This window comes from Pteropus alecto, unplaced genomic scaffold (genome assembly GCF_000325575.1).
Source record: "Pteropus alecto unplaced genomic scaffold, ASM32557v1 scaffold229, whole genome shotgun sequence".
Classification (NCBI taxonomy): Eukaryota; Metazoa; Chordata; class Mammalia; order Chiroptera; family Pteropodidae; genus Pteropus; species Pteropus alecto.
Window position 1 is genome coordinate 15659 of NW_006443145.1, and position 13692 is coordinate 29350.

Genomic DNA, 13692 nt, shown 5'->3' on the forward strand with positions numbered 1-13692 from the left:
AATGGAAGATATAAGTCCAGTTGGGAGGTTGTTATAACAGAACAGAGGAAAGATGATGGTGGCTTATTATATGGTAGTATCTGTGAAAGATGTTTGTGCTGGAAATTGAAAAAGTGGATAGATTTGAGGTACAGTGTAGGAGTACAGTCAGCAGGACTAGGTGACAGATTTGATATGGGTGGTAAGGATGACTTCAATTTCTGGTTTGTACCATTCAATAAGATAGGAGACACTAAATGAGAATCAAATTTGAGGTAGTAGGGTATGGAGATCATGAGTGGTTTGTTGATCTTGTTGAATTTGAGATGTCTTTGAGGTATTGAAATGAAGAAGTTGAGTGGAAAGTTGGACCATGAAGGCTGGGACAGAAAGCGGAAGTCTGGGCAAGAAAGTCTGATAAGATCACCCTATTCCTTAGCCACGACACTGCTACCCAAAAGAAGGATTCAAGTTAGAGCACCTGTTTCTAGTGGACTCCTCTGGTCCTGGCATGATTCTACGTAGTCTATAAAAGATGTCCACAGGGCTTAGGGTGCTCCAGGTAAGACAATATCTACAACACAGCTTGACGTTTTCAGGACCATTGATATCAAGTATAAGTCTCAATAGAACTGATGCCCTATCTTCTTCTAAGAGACTATTTTAGGACTAAATCATTTTCTCCTCTCATCCCACCAACATCTCTCCCATTCTTGTTTTTATCATTTACTACCAGAAATCCAAATCTTTCAAGTCATCCTTCATTATCCAGATTTTCTCCCCATCCAGCTCTGTATATGTATAAGTCTGATTTCATCTCTCACACTTCCCCTATCTCCAGTCCCATATCCTCTGACATTAGTGGCTTCTCATCAGCAAAATCCTTCATAACCTTTAATTCATCTCAATGTTCCTTTCATCTTCTTGCTCCAATTATAATCAGGCTGTTTCCTCAGAACAAAGCCATCTTTGAAGCTCTTTAAATTGCTACTTTAAGGATCCTGAGGTAGAATAGTAGATGCCCTTGTTGCTTACTGATCATTTTACCTCCATTCTTTACAAAAATCATAGATCTGTGAATTGTATTACCTCATACCTCACAATATTTGGTTCATTCTCTTAGAAGTCATTAAATATTGTACATCAGGTCATCTAGCCTAATTCATGATGGGGAATATGTTTAATACTAACTTCAAACATCACAAACTCTCATAACAGCCTTTTCTATTTCCAGATAACCAATCTATTACCATAATTTCAACTATTCTCAAATCTTATCAGGAATTGTAGCCATTTACCAAATGTGTCCTCATCGGTGCTAAACAAACATGCATCATCTTGCTTGTAAAATTGTGCTACTCTAAGATGTTTATTTTCTAACTATTTTTCTGTTCTCCAACCTTCCAATATATCCACACTCTTTATTCTCATCAAATCTATAACCTATTCTATCATAACTGATATTCTCTCTCTGCTACCTCTAAAAGTGAATAATAATAACCCCTATACTTATACAATGAATCTTCTTTCTTTGTACCACCTGAGGTTTTTACTCTGGAAATCATCCATTTATCTACAGGATCATTCTTAGTATCATATAAACCTGTTATAAAATTTCCCACCTTAGATATAATATTTCCAGTACTAAAAAAGATATCCGCCATTATCTCATGTCTTTTTCCAGCTATAAGCTCATATGTCTTTTCCATTTTATAGTAAAACACCACAGAGTGTTATCTATGCTCACTGCCTTGAATTCTTGATTTTTTCCCCCTTTAACCCACTCTATCCAAAAGTTTTCCACCTCTGCTGCATGAGAACAATTCTTATCATGATGAATAGAACTCCATATTACCAAATGGAGTGCTAAATTAATGTCTTTATTTTACAAAATATTCAAGAGCATTTCATAAAGATGACCATTCCCCTGTTTTGAAAAAAAAATCTTCATTTGGTGTGTGAGCTACATTCTCCTGGCTTTTCTCCTGTATCATTGGCTGCTCTTTCTAATCTCCCTTGCTGACTTCTCCTCCTCTTTTTATCTCTCTATATTGGTGTCCCCCAGGGCTCATCCCTCCAACCTCTTCTGGTCTTTATCTTCAGTATTTCCTTAAGTGAATTAATCTAGTCTTGTGGCTTTGAACATCATTTATATCTTGATCATTTCCAAATTTGTCTTCAGTTCAGGTGCCTGTTTGAGCAGCAAACTTACATAATATTTGATTGCCTATGTGATGTCTCCACTTTGATGTCTAAAAGCATGTAAATCTTAACACATCAAAATCAAATGTTTGAATTTTTTCTCAAACTTGCTACTCTTGCACTTTCCTCATTTCAGTAAATACTGACTACATTTTTCCAGTTTCCAGTTTATCCTTGACGATTTCTTGCATAGCAATATTTAAACAGTTACGATCAGTTCTACCTTCAAAATATATCCTGATTCTGACCACCGTCAAAGCTACCATCTTTGAAGTGGGTGAAGCCACTATCACTCATTACCTAGCTTCCTAACTGGACATTCTCTTTTATTTTGTTCTCTATAGAGCAGCTACAGTGATTTTTTTTTTTAAAACTGTAAATCAGATCACATCACTTCCTTGTTCAAAATTCTCTAAGGTTTCTCATCACACTTAGAAAACCATCAGAATTCCTATTTATGGCTGAAAAAGTCTCTACCTGTCTTTCTGTCTTGATCTCTTTAACATTTTTCACTTTGCTCACTCTACTCCAGTCTTCTTGCAATCGCTTGAACATGAACAATGCAATTTCATTCCCATTTCAGGGTGATTTTATTTGCTGTATTTTCTGCTTAGAATGTTATTCCTTCATATATTCTTATTCTTGCTCCTCTTCAATCAGCACTATGTTCACATGTCACCTTCATAAATAGGCCTTCTATGACCATCCTATTTAAAGTAGCCATCACCACCTCCCCCATCCTACCTCACATTATTCTCTATCTCCTTACTTTGCTTGAACGTCTTCCAAAATCTTTCACTAAATGGAACTATTTTACTTGTTTGCTTTCTATTTTTGTCTATATATTCCCGAGAATGCAATCTCCATCCAAGCAGAGATTTTGCCATTTGTTCACATCTGCATTCTAGGAATTTCAACAGTATCTGACATAGTAGGGACTCATTAAACATTTGGTTTGTGAATAAATTAATTAATGAAATAGTCAATAAATGAGTGAATGAATGCAGTCAGAAAAATCCATAGGAGGAAAAATTGGGGGAGAAAGATATTAATTTTAAGTTTGGACCAGTTTAATTTGAGATATTGGTGAAGTATCAAAGTAGAGATGTCTAGAAGACAAATGAAAAGTCAGTTCTGATATTTGGGAGAATTTTCAGAGTGAGAAATAAAAACTTGAAAAGATAATTGTATTAGTTTCCAAATTTTGCTGCAACAAGTCACCATAAACTTAGTGGCTCGAAATAACACAAATATATCATTTTAGAGTTTAGGTGGTTAGAAATACTAATATCAAGATGTAGGCAAGGCTGTATTACTTCTAGAGGCTACAAGGGAGAATCTATTTTTATGCCTTTTCTAGCTCATAAAGGGCACCCACTTCCCTTGGTTATGGCTTCTATCACCATCTTCAAAGCCAGCAATGTATCTATCATCTGCAAATCTCTCTTTCTGTCTCACTCTTTCTGACTTCTGCTTCCATCATTACATCTACTACTCTGACTCGGACCCTCCTGTCTTCTTTTTATAAGTACCCTTGAAATTACTTTGAACTCAACCTGGATAATTCAAGAATAATCTCTTCATTTAAATATTTTAACATAATCACTTCTGAAAATTACCCTTTGCCATGTGAGTTAACATATTTGCAAGTTCTGGGGATTAGGATGTGAATATCTTTGGGAAGTTCAATATTCTGCCTACCCTAGAAGTTAACAAAACAAGCTCATGTTATATACAAGAGACTAAAGGGCTTGATATTGAGTAGTCTAAAGATGTGTGAGCAAAAGTCCAAAATATTGGAATGCTATGGAAGCAAAAGGAATACAGATTTTCAAGAAGAAAAGATTGGTCTACATGATCAAATGCTGGAGAAGCAATGCAAAAGATAAGAAGAAAAATAAGTTTCAGTGTTCGGCAAGTAGGGCATCATGGGTGGCTTTCCAAGAAAAATTTCTGTCAAGCTTTGGTGGTAGGGGTGCATATTTTAAGTAATTGATAGAGTAGTGAAAAGTATAAAAAACAGATATTAAACTTCTCCCATTAAGAAAAATGATTCAATGACACCTGTTATGAAGAGATCATCCAGAATAAGAAACAATGTTATCCTACTAATATATAGTTTTCTGAAGAGAGTAGAGTCGATATTTCACCTCTTCTTTCTGCATGAAGTAACAAGAAAGAACATGACTGACTCAGCGTCATGGAGAAAGGCAGAGTCAAGCAAGAACACTGTTTTAAACCAGCTTAGAAAGTCACCGCCATATACAGGTGTCCCGTTGGCATATTAGCTGTAAACTCCGCTTCTGATTCAGTGTAACGGATTTTAAAGCTGATACTTTGCCAGATTGATTTATAAGACGAATTGCTGCTATAGCTGAGTAGAGCATTTGATTTCCGATTATAAATTGACAAAGAGCATCAGCACTCTCCTTCATCCTAATTCTGCTACTTGTTTGCCACCTTACCTGTCCTCTCCCATTCTACAACCTCTAATTGCTAAAAGATGGCCTATGATGGAAGGATGGAAAAAACAAATGGGGCCAAGGAAAGAAGCCTGGAGGCAGAGATCTTTTTTGTGTGTGTGGTGAAAGAGCCAGTGAATAAATGCACCAAACACAATATATTTTCAACACAATTAAAACAATAAATTTTCACTTAGCCCAGTATTAATAAAATTCAGATTCTACTTGCTAACACAGTCATTCAGACAGGCTTGTATTTGACCAGCTGTATCATCTTCAAAGAGTTGCTTAACTTATCAGGGTTTCATTTTCCTCATCTGTAAAACTAGGATAATAATAACACTTAATCTAATCTTCACAGATGAGCTAATATGAAAAAACCAAAGTCATAACAATAATAACAGTTATTTAAATAATAGCTGTCACTGAGAACAGTAAATATCAAGTACTGTTATAAGCACCTTATATGAATTAGCTCATTTATTCTTAAACAAAACCTCAGAAAGTGTGTATTATTTTAATTTCCATGTTACAGATAAGGGCTCTGAGGCATAGAGAGGTAAATACACAGTTAGTAGAAGAGTCAAATTCATGATATGTACACAATGTATGATGAGTAATAACGGTGATAATAATATTAATTTTAAAAAATCAAATGCCCAGGCCTTGGGTAGTGTGAGAACATATATATGAAGAAATAATTGTCTTGAATCTCTAAAGAGTAAATCATTTTAATTTAAATATCTTTTAGATTTATTGACATTCCACCTTTTACCAACAAAAGGGTTCATGGCTGATATTTTCTATATTCCTTTTGTAAACTATACTCTTCTTTTTTTGGCATTTGTACCAAATTGTTCAAAAAAACTGCTGGTGCTCATTCGTAAAGAAAGCACTCTATCGTCTGAAATGGCATTTGTCATGGGAAGGAACTTTACAATCTGTAAAACCCTGTACTTATCCATCTTTACCATGACTTTCTCTTGTTTATAAAATGAAATATAATCACACACTTTCTTTAAAGAAAATGAATAAAATTATTCACTGAAGCTACCACATTTCTAAACAGGTCACATGAAGAACCAACATCAAGAGAACTTTGGAAGACAGACAAAGTGAACTAAACAAGAATGGCGTTCACATTATCATTTCTCACCAAGTCTATTAATATGATTATGGGCTGAATTGAACGAGTCTGTCCACAGACTGAGTATATTGGCTTGATATCTTCATCAGTCAGGACTTGAATCTATTTCCGCCATAAAGCTATTAGTCCATACCTGGAGGAGAGGCTGTGATTTCTTTTCTTGTCCTGGACCAACAAATCCCTTAATTTGCTTTATCTTCTTATGGCTTACATTCTTAGGAATGCAAATGCTCAATTTACAAAGTCAAATATTTGCTGTTTTTCCCAGTAGTTTGTCTGTATAGTTCTTTTCTAAGTTAGTACTTCCTCTCTTGTGTTATTTGTTCCCATGTTACAGAGCACTTAATACCTAATTCTATTATCAATACACAATGTGTACTGAAAAAAATTCTGGGTTGCAGGAAGTTGGGATGCAGGGTTGGGGAGGCAGGCAAGATAGCTCCTTCAGTATTCCTTCAATACATAAGACAGCAGACAGTTTAACTACCAGAAACTTATTTTCTAGTTTTAGGGATTAAATACACACATTGGTTTCACAATGATGATAATCATAACCATAAAGATAATTATAGAAATAAACAATTATCAGTAGTATAAGAATTTAGCATGAAATAAAATACATCAGCATGAATATATAAGGATTGAGTGAACAAAGGGGATAGATACAAATTAAGCAAGATTAAGAAGAGATTATGAACTAGAGTTAAAGGTAGTGAGAAAATAATTTTTGTAGGCAGGAAGATGAGAGAATTCTGGTAAGCACAGTTGGACAGGCAGAGTAGAATGAGAAAATAAGCAACAAGGAAATGCTATACTATGTTAAAGAAGAGGTCTAGCCAGAAGGAGGCTTTATTTGTGGTTGATGCAATTCCATGTCCAGTGGATACTTATTCAGTGAGTTTTGACACAGAAAGATAGGGGAAAGGTAGGTAGAACAAGAACTATTTGTAGAAATTAGTAAAAAGGGAAGTGGGACTTGAGAAAAATATGAGACAAGTCATATGATAAAAAGATAGCAAATGTTCTTTTTGGACACAGCCCTGGAGAAGATAAAAGACTTGAAGCCAAGTGAAACCACAGGCCACTGGGCCTTCCCTTCTCTAATGTCAAATAATTTATGTTTGGGGTGTGGGATGTAGCCTAATTTCGCCCTCACTTCTATGAGAGAAAATCTGGTGGGCTGGGGATTTGGAGAGCATATAGACCTGGGAGAAAAAAAAATGGTCGTGAGTACATTGAGTGAATGCTACAGTAGTTGTCATTTAACTGAATAAATAAGAAAGTAGGTTTTGATTTCCTGAATTTTATCCCAAGTTAGTTATCCTCTATCTCTGATTGAGAAAGGGAAAAGAGAAAGAGAGGGGAGAAAATAAAGAAATAGAAAGAAAGCTGTGAAAGAAAAAACACAAAAATACAGATCCAAAGTGAGACCTCAATTTGGTGCACAGGTCCAAAAGATGGACATAAGTCAGAACAAGTCAAGGAAAAAATAGTTTTAATTAACAAACACAATTTCTGATTCTAAACTTAACTAAGAAGATGGAAATACTCCTAAGTGGACTTATAATTTTCTTATTTTGAGAAAGCATCAAATTAGCAGTTTTTGAATTAAATCTAACTGATATACTTTGGAATAGCACAAAAGCTCTAGTTTTGTTCTTTTGATTTTCCATAGATTACACTGATGAGCTCCTTTTCAACAATAAGAGGAATCACTCTATCCCACTTTAGTGAAGCCATTGTTATGTGTAGAGGATACAGATATGAGGAGAACCCAGTCGCCACACTTCAGGGACACTGAGTGTGCCAGTATCCTTGCTGGGTGCCCTAGAAGGTGAATCTGTGTGAACAAGAAACAAACTACCTTGCTGTCTGGCTTCCCTTTGGGGTCTGCTAATGAGGGAAGATTAGAAGGAGGGAAGAGAGCAAGTTTGTGGATTTATTTTCTTAGCTTTCTTCCTACAGGACCACAGCAAGCCATCTATGTCTTAGCACCAGTCAATAGCCCTAAGTCTCTAGGTTTCAGTAACAGTTCCCTCTTTAAGAGTTTTCAGGCCTAAGGTAGGTAGGTAATGGTAATGGGTCCAGACCCTTGTTACTAGCCCTAGGTACTGTGCTATCCCTTGTGGCTTCCTTATATCCAACCTACATCTTTGTAAATAGTCCTTGCATTAAACTTTCCTTAAATATTGTAACTTAAGCATGTCATCTGTTTCCTGGTGGAACCCTGATACCATAAGAAAGACAGGCATGCAACATTTTATGCCCTAAAATATTGTTCATTAAATTTACCTGAAGAAAGAATAAAACAATTTAAAATATCAAATGAAATTGAAAACTCTTTCGTCCCCTTCAGGAGTTGTATATATCAGAAATTATTATTGCTTTAAAAAAATAGCACACAGTATAATTAATAGTTTAATTGAAGTTATTTAATTAAAAAACAAATAAGATTGATAGAGGTAAAACCATCTTGAAATAATGAAAGTTCTAAACCATAGAATTATGTATATATTGCTCTCTACATGTTGATATATATGGATTAACGACTAACCCACATATAGAACAGGGGTCTATCTACAGTTTTTGATTTTAGTAAACATTACTAGTTGATGTTTTAAAAGACATGTACACTGCCTTATTTCTATTATTCTTACACACCAATATTTTATTTATAATTAACATAAACTTCAGCACAGCTGTACATGATCAGGAATTTAAGAGGTTTGTTTTCAGTGCTGTTCAGATATTTTAACCTTCCATTGGGAAGAATATTATCTTCAATGTGGGATTTTCAAAATAATTAGATGATATTGATGGGAGAGCCCCATGTTCTGATCCTGTATGTGGAGGCAGAAAGACAGAAGGTTCTGAGAGCAGATGATGACATCAGTCATTTACTTTGTTTTTTTAGCTGTGAACATTTTACAGTATTTGCTTTATTACATATTTATCCATCTATTCATCCATGTTTTTTAATACATCTTAAAGCAGACTGCAAACATCAATATGTATATCATTAACCAGAAGTCAGTATCTGTTTACAATTATTTCTTTTTTTTTTTTGATAATTTTACAAATACAACTGGAAATATAGTTAGGTGTACCAACTGATAAGTTTGATAAATGTGCACACTCAGGTAATCCAAATCCCTATTAAAATATAGAATATGTCCATCAATCCAGAAAGTTCGATCGTGTCATTTCTTGATAAATCCCCAACAAACCACTATTCCTTCACCCCAAGCAAATACCATTCTTATTTTTTCACCATAAATTAATTGTGCTTGCTCCAGAACTTTGTATGAATGGAACCTTTTTATATAAGCATGAATCTTTTTATATGTCTTCTTTCACTCAGCATAATGTTTTAGAAATTTGTCCGTGTTGTTGCATATAATGACAGCAATATACGATCATATGAATATACCACAATTTATCTTTTCTCCTACTAATGAACATTTGGGTTACTTCCAGTTTTGAGGTAGTAACATTCCTGTACAAATCCTTTAATAGACCTGTGTTTCTTTTGTCTTAGGTAAATACCTAAGAATGGAACTGTTTGATTATGGGATGGGTATATGTTTAGTTTCATAAGAAACCACCAGATCTTTTTTTTTAAAGTAATTATACTATGGTACATTCCCATTAACCATGTATGACAGTTTCAATTGCTCCATATTCCAGCTAATAATGCTACTCTCACTAATAATATAAGAATTGCTCTAAATTCAAGTCATTTACTCTTTATCTCACATCCCTACAACTTCTAGGTTGTCTAACCTTAGTTACGTGACTTAAGTTCCTAGATTCCAGTTTCTTCATCTAGAACACTGGGATGATATTAAGGGCTTACATTAAAAGGTAATTTTGAGGATAAACTAGGTAACACATCTTTAACACTCACATACTGGCTGTCTGACAGTAAGTACTCAATAATGCTGAACATCATTACGAAGAAATTTGATAAAGAATGATCTGCTGCTTATATTTTTTAATCCAAGTAATTCCAGAGATACCCCTTCATTTCAGTATTGCTATCTGTATTCTGTGAAACCCAAGTGTCTCTGCACTAGTGTCATCTTCCAGCTCTGAGCAAGCACTGACATAAAACCATTATCTGAGCATCCGAGCAGATTATCTCACAGACAGCAATTCACAATTCACAATTGCCATGGCAGCAACTGAACATGCAGAGCTTTCTCTCCAATTTGATGCTGTGAAATGAGGTATTCATTTATGCACATTATAATTATAATAGCTGTTTTTACCTTACATCCCTTACAAAGTCACAAAATAAATTTTCTTTATTCAATATCAGGATTAGGAAGAGAGGGAGGGGTGGTGTTGAGAGGGCAGAAACTTATTTGGTTCTAGAATGGTAGAATAGCTAACTTGGCTGTTCAGTAATGAGTTATCTATTAAAATATAAATAGCCCTTGGAAGTGGTCCTTAGCTAAGCCCTCTGCATTTTCTCCTCATCATATTTAAAAGAAAACTTTCAGTAGAGGTTAATGCCTTTGGGAATTTTAACAAGAGTGGGGTCCAGCATAGGTGGTAGGGAGGGAGGAGTTTTCAAAGGAACCAATAAATGAATTGAGAATTCACAAGTATGACCATGGCTTCTCTTTACATTTAAGGTGCATTGAATCCAAATAAAATGTTAGGTACAAATGAGAAGCTGCAGGGGGTGTCATCAAATTGTGTAGTGAAAAATACACATGAACTAAATAATAAAGCAGAAGTGATAATATCATAAATTCTATTATAGAGATTATCAGATACTTTTGAGGTCCTGCTCAGATATATTCAGGTCTCTTTTATTATTTCTGCGAACCCCTCCCCAGTTTTTTGGTGGTTTTGCTTCTAAGGGCCCATAGCATTGATGTTCTTACTACAGAACTCCCCTTGTCTATTAAAGCCACTTTGCCTTGATATACTGAAAGCCCGAAATGCCTGGAAGTTTATATCTTCCAGGAATGTGGAGCTTAGCCAATGACTGGCAGGTGAGGGGAAAATGGTAGGTCCTTTCTCTTGAGTCAAGATAAACTCTCAGGTGTAAGTAACCCTCCAGAGCTCCCCTGTGGGATCAGACCGAAGCTGGAGTTTACACTGACATCTCTTTGCTTGGCTCCCTCCCCTTCCCTGTCCTACTTTCCCACAAGTTTCTACTTTAAGGATTTTCTTTATAGTCCACTCACACACAAAATTTCATTTTCAAGTCTGCTTCTGGGGAAACCAACCTAAGTCATAAAGATATTTTTAAAAAATTGTTGATAATACTGAGAAAGAGGAACTAAGAGAGGAATGTTTCATATAAGAAGTGACATTTGAGTTGGCCTTTCAGTGACAAACAAGCTTTCAATAGAGAGATAGAAAGGAGAACAACCCAAGGCAAGTTTTTGCTAAGGCTCCATGAATAGCAAGTTTAGGAATGAGAACAGCCTGGAGTAAGTCATCCTATATTTTAATCGTGAGAACCTTCCCTTACTATATAATGGGCAGTATACTTAATCTCTCTGTGCCTCAGTTTTCTAATCTATAAAATGAAAATAACAATTTTACTTGCCTCTTGGAATTTTTTTTTTATGAAGATTGAATGAAATAGCGTTTGTAAAGTACTTAGCACAATGCCTGGCACAAAGTATGTAACTCATAAAATTATTATTTTTGTTGTTATTGTTTTGGTTGATAAGAGCAGTTGGTAAGAGGGTATAGAGTATAAGCTCTCTGAGGAGGTTGATCATAGAGGCACATAAATGTCTTGATATAATATTCAGAACGGATTATATTTTATTTTGTTTTATTTTATATTACTTATGGCCACTTAAAGTTCCTTAAATATTCACATTTGAGACATGTCTTAGTTTTTTGATACTTCTTTCTAGTTACTTGAGAAAAGGAATAATATATCAAGGGTTCTGGTTACCATTCATCCCTCCTTCTATCTGGGATTCTGTGTGTTGAAGCAAACGCACAAAGGTCAGGAATCATATGGGGCCAAAGAGGATGTTATTGATAGCTCGACAGTTGATCCTAAAATATCAACCAAGTACAGGGCCCTCATATAAACTCTGAATTTAAGAATCCGATTTGAGCCTGTGGCTACAAAGGAACTTTCAGGTCCTCAACCTAAACTTGATATTGAGACCCACCTACTAAGGTGGCCATTCAGAGATATAAATGACCCTGCAGTGTAGACTTTAGGTCCATTTATCCAACCAGCTACATGGAAAAGAACCCCAGAGCAGTCTACACTCTGCCTGATTTGTTCATTTCAAGAGGGTAAGATGATCAAGGATATCTATCAATTCCCTGCCTAGAAGTGAAAGCACAAGCAAAAATCAAACCAAACAACTTTTCTAATGACATTTTAAATTTTCTATATTAAATTTTAAATTCCAAGAATTATTTCATATTTTCATATGTTTTAATATGGAATTTTGTTTGTTTCAGAGATTAAATGTTTTACTCTTCTCTTTAAGATAATAATTATAGAGCTTTCTCTTTTAAGTTTTCTGCTACTTCTTTTATTATCTGTTTCTTCTAAAATCCTTTTGTCCTGTTTCTTTGTTTTCTGTTTATTTGCCAAATTACAGATTTTCTTTAAATGTCTGGTGATATTAGTGGGACAGAAAATTGAAGGAATTCCATTGTTAATGGCAGAAAGAAAGATCAAGGAGAATATGTAGAAGAAATAAAGCAGAATAGAGTGAGTGAATGTGGGATAAAGATGAAGTTTTAGTAGAGAGCGGAAGATGTGAAAGTGTTGTTTTCATACTGAAGTATTTGGATAACAGGTTGGCAGGTCCATTACAGGTACACATTGAGCAGCAAGAAAAAGGAAAGTTTGGCTTGACATGACTGTTGTTATAATGGGAGTGGCTCAAGACTTAGGATGTTATGATGAGCAAAAGAGAGCCACCGAGATGAAATTAAGCTAGGATAATTTATAGCATTCCTATTGTGGACTGTGAAACCTTACCCAGAGCCTGCAGAGCCTGAGGTAAGAAATTAGGGAGTTCATGATACAAACCTCAGGAGGTCTCACCTGGCAGATGATACCTGGTTGGAGAAACTTTTAGACATCTTTCAGTCAATGACACAGAAGTCAGGCAGATCATTTTAGAGACTCTGTCTACCCTCATCAATGTCTAATCAGTGACTGAGAAGGGGATCAAAGTTTTCAATGAAAGAAACTAGCAAAGGCAAGTTCTCTATATAAAAGGTCTGATGCTCCTACCCAAAGAGGAGGTCTTAATATGAGCAATTTTCTGAAGAGAACAAAGAAGATAAATTGATATGGAAGCACATTCCTACACACTAAGTCAAGGCTGGCTGGGAGGAGCCAGGGACTACTGATCATCACCCCAAGTCTGAGTTGGGTATAGGAAAACAAAAAGTCTAATCTCAGCCTGAGCTCATTCCCATTATAAGCTGGATCTCTTTACCTGCTCAGATCTGACCCAGCAAATGGGCAGTATCTGGGCCAAGAAATGAGGCTTATTGATAAATCTGACCATAAGAGCTGAGGAAGGCAAAGGTGGGAGGAAACAGCAAGCTAACATCAGAATCTTGACCTGCAGAGGGAATGACCAGATGAACCAATGATTTTTAAATTTCATTGTGCATCAGAATCCCCTGGGGAGCTTGTAAAATTATAGTTGCCCAGACCCTACACCCAAAGATATGGATATAACTTGGAAGAGATTCAAGCATATTAATCTACTTAATAAACTTTTTTTCTCATTTATAACAGTTTTAGATTTACAGAATTATTGCAAAAGATAGTACAGAGAGTATCTGTGTACCTCACACTCAGTTTTCTCTATAACACTACATTAGTATGGAACACAGATTTTATCAGCTTTACTAATGTTCTTTTTTCTTTATCAGGATCCC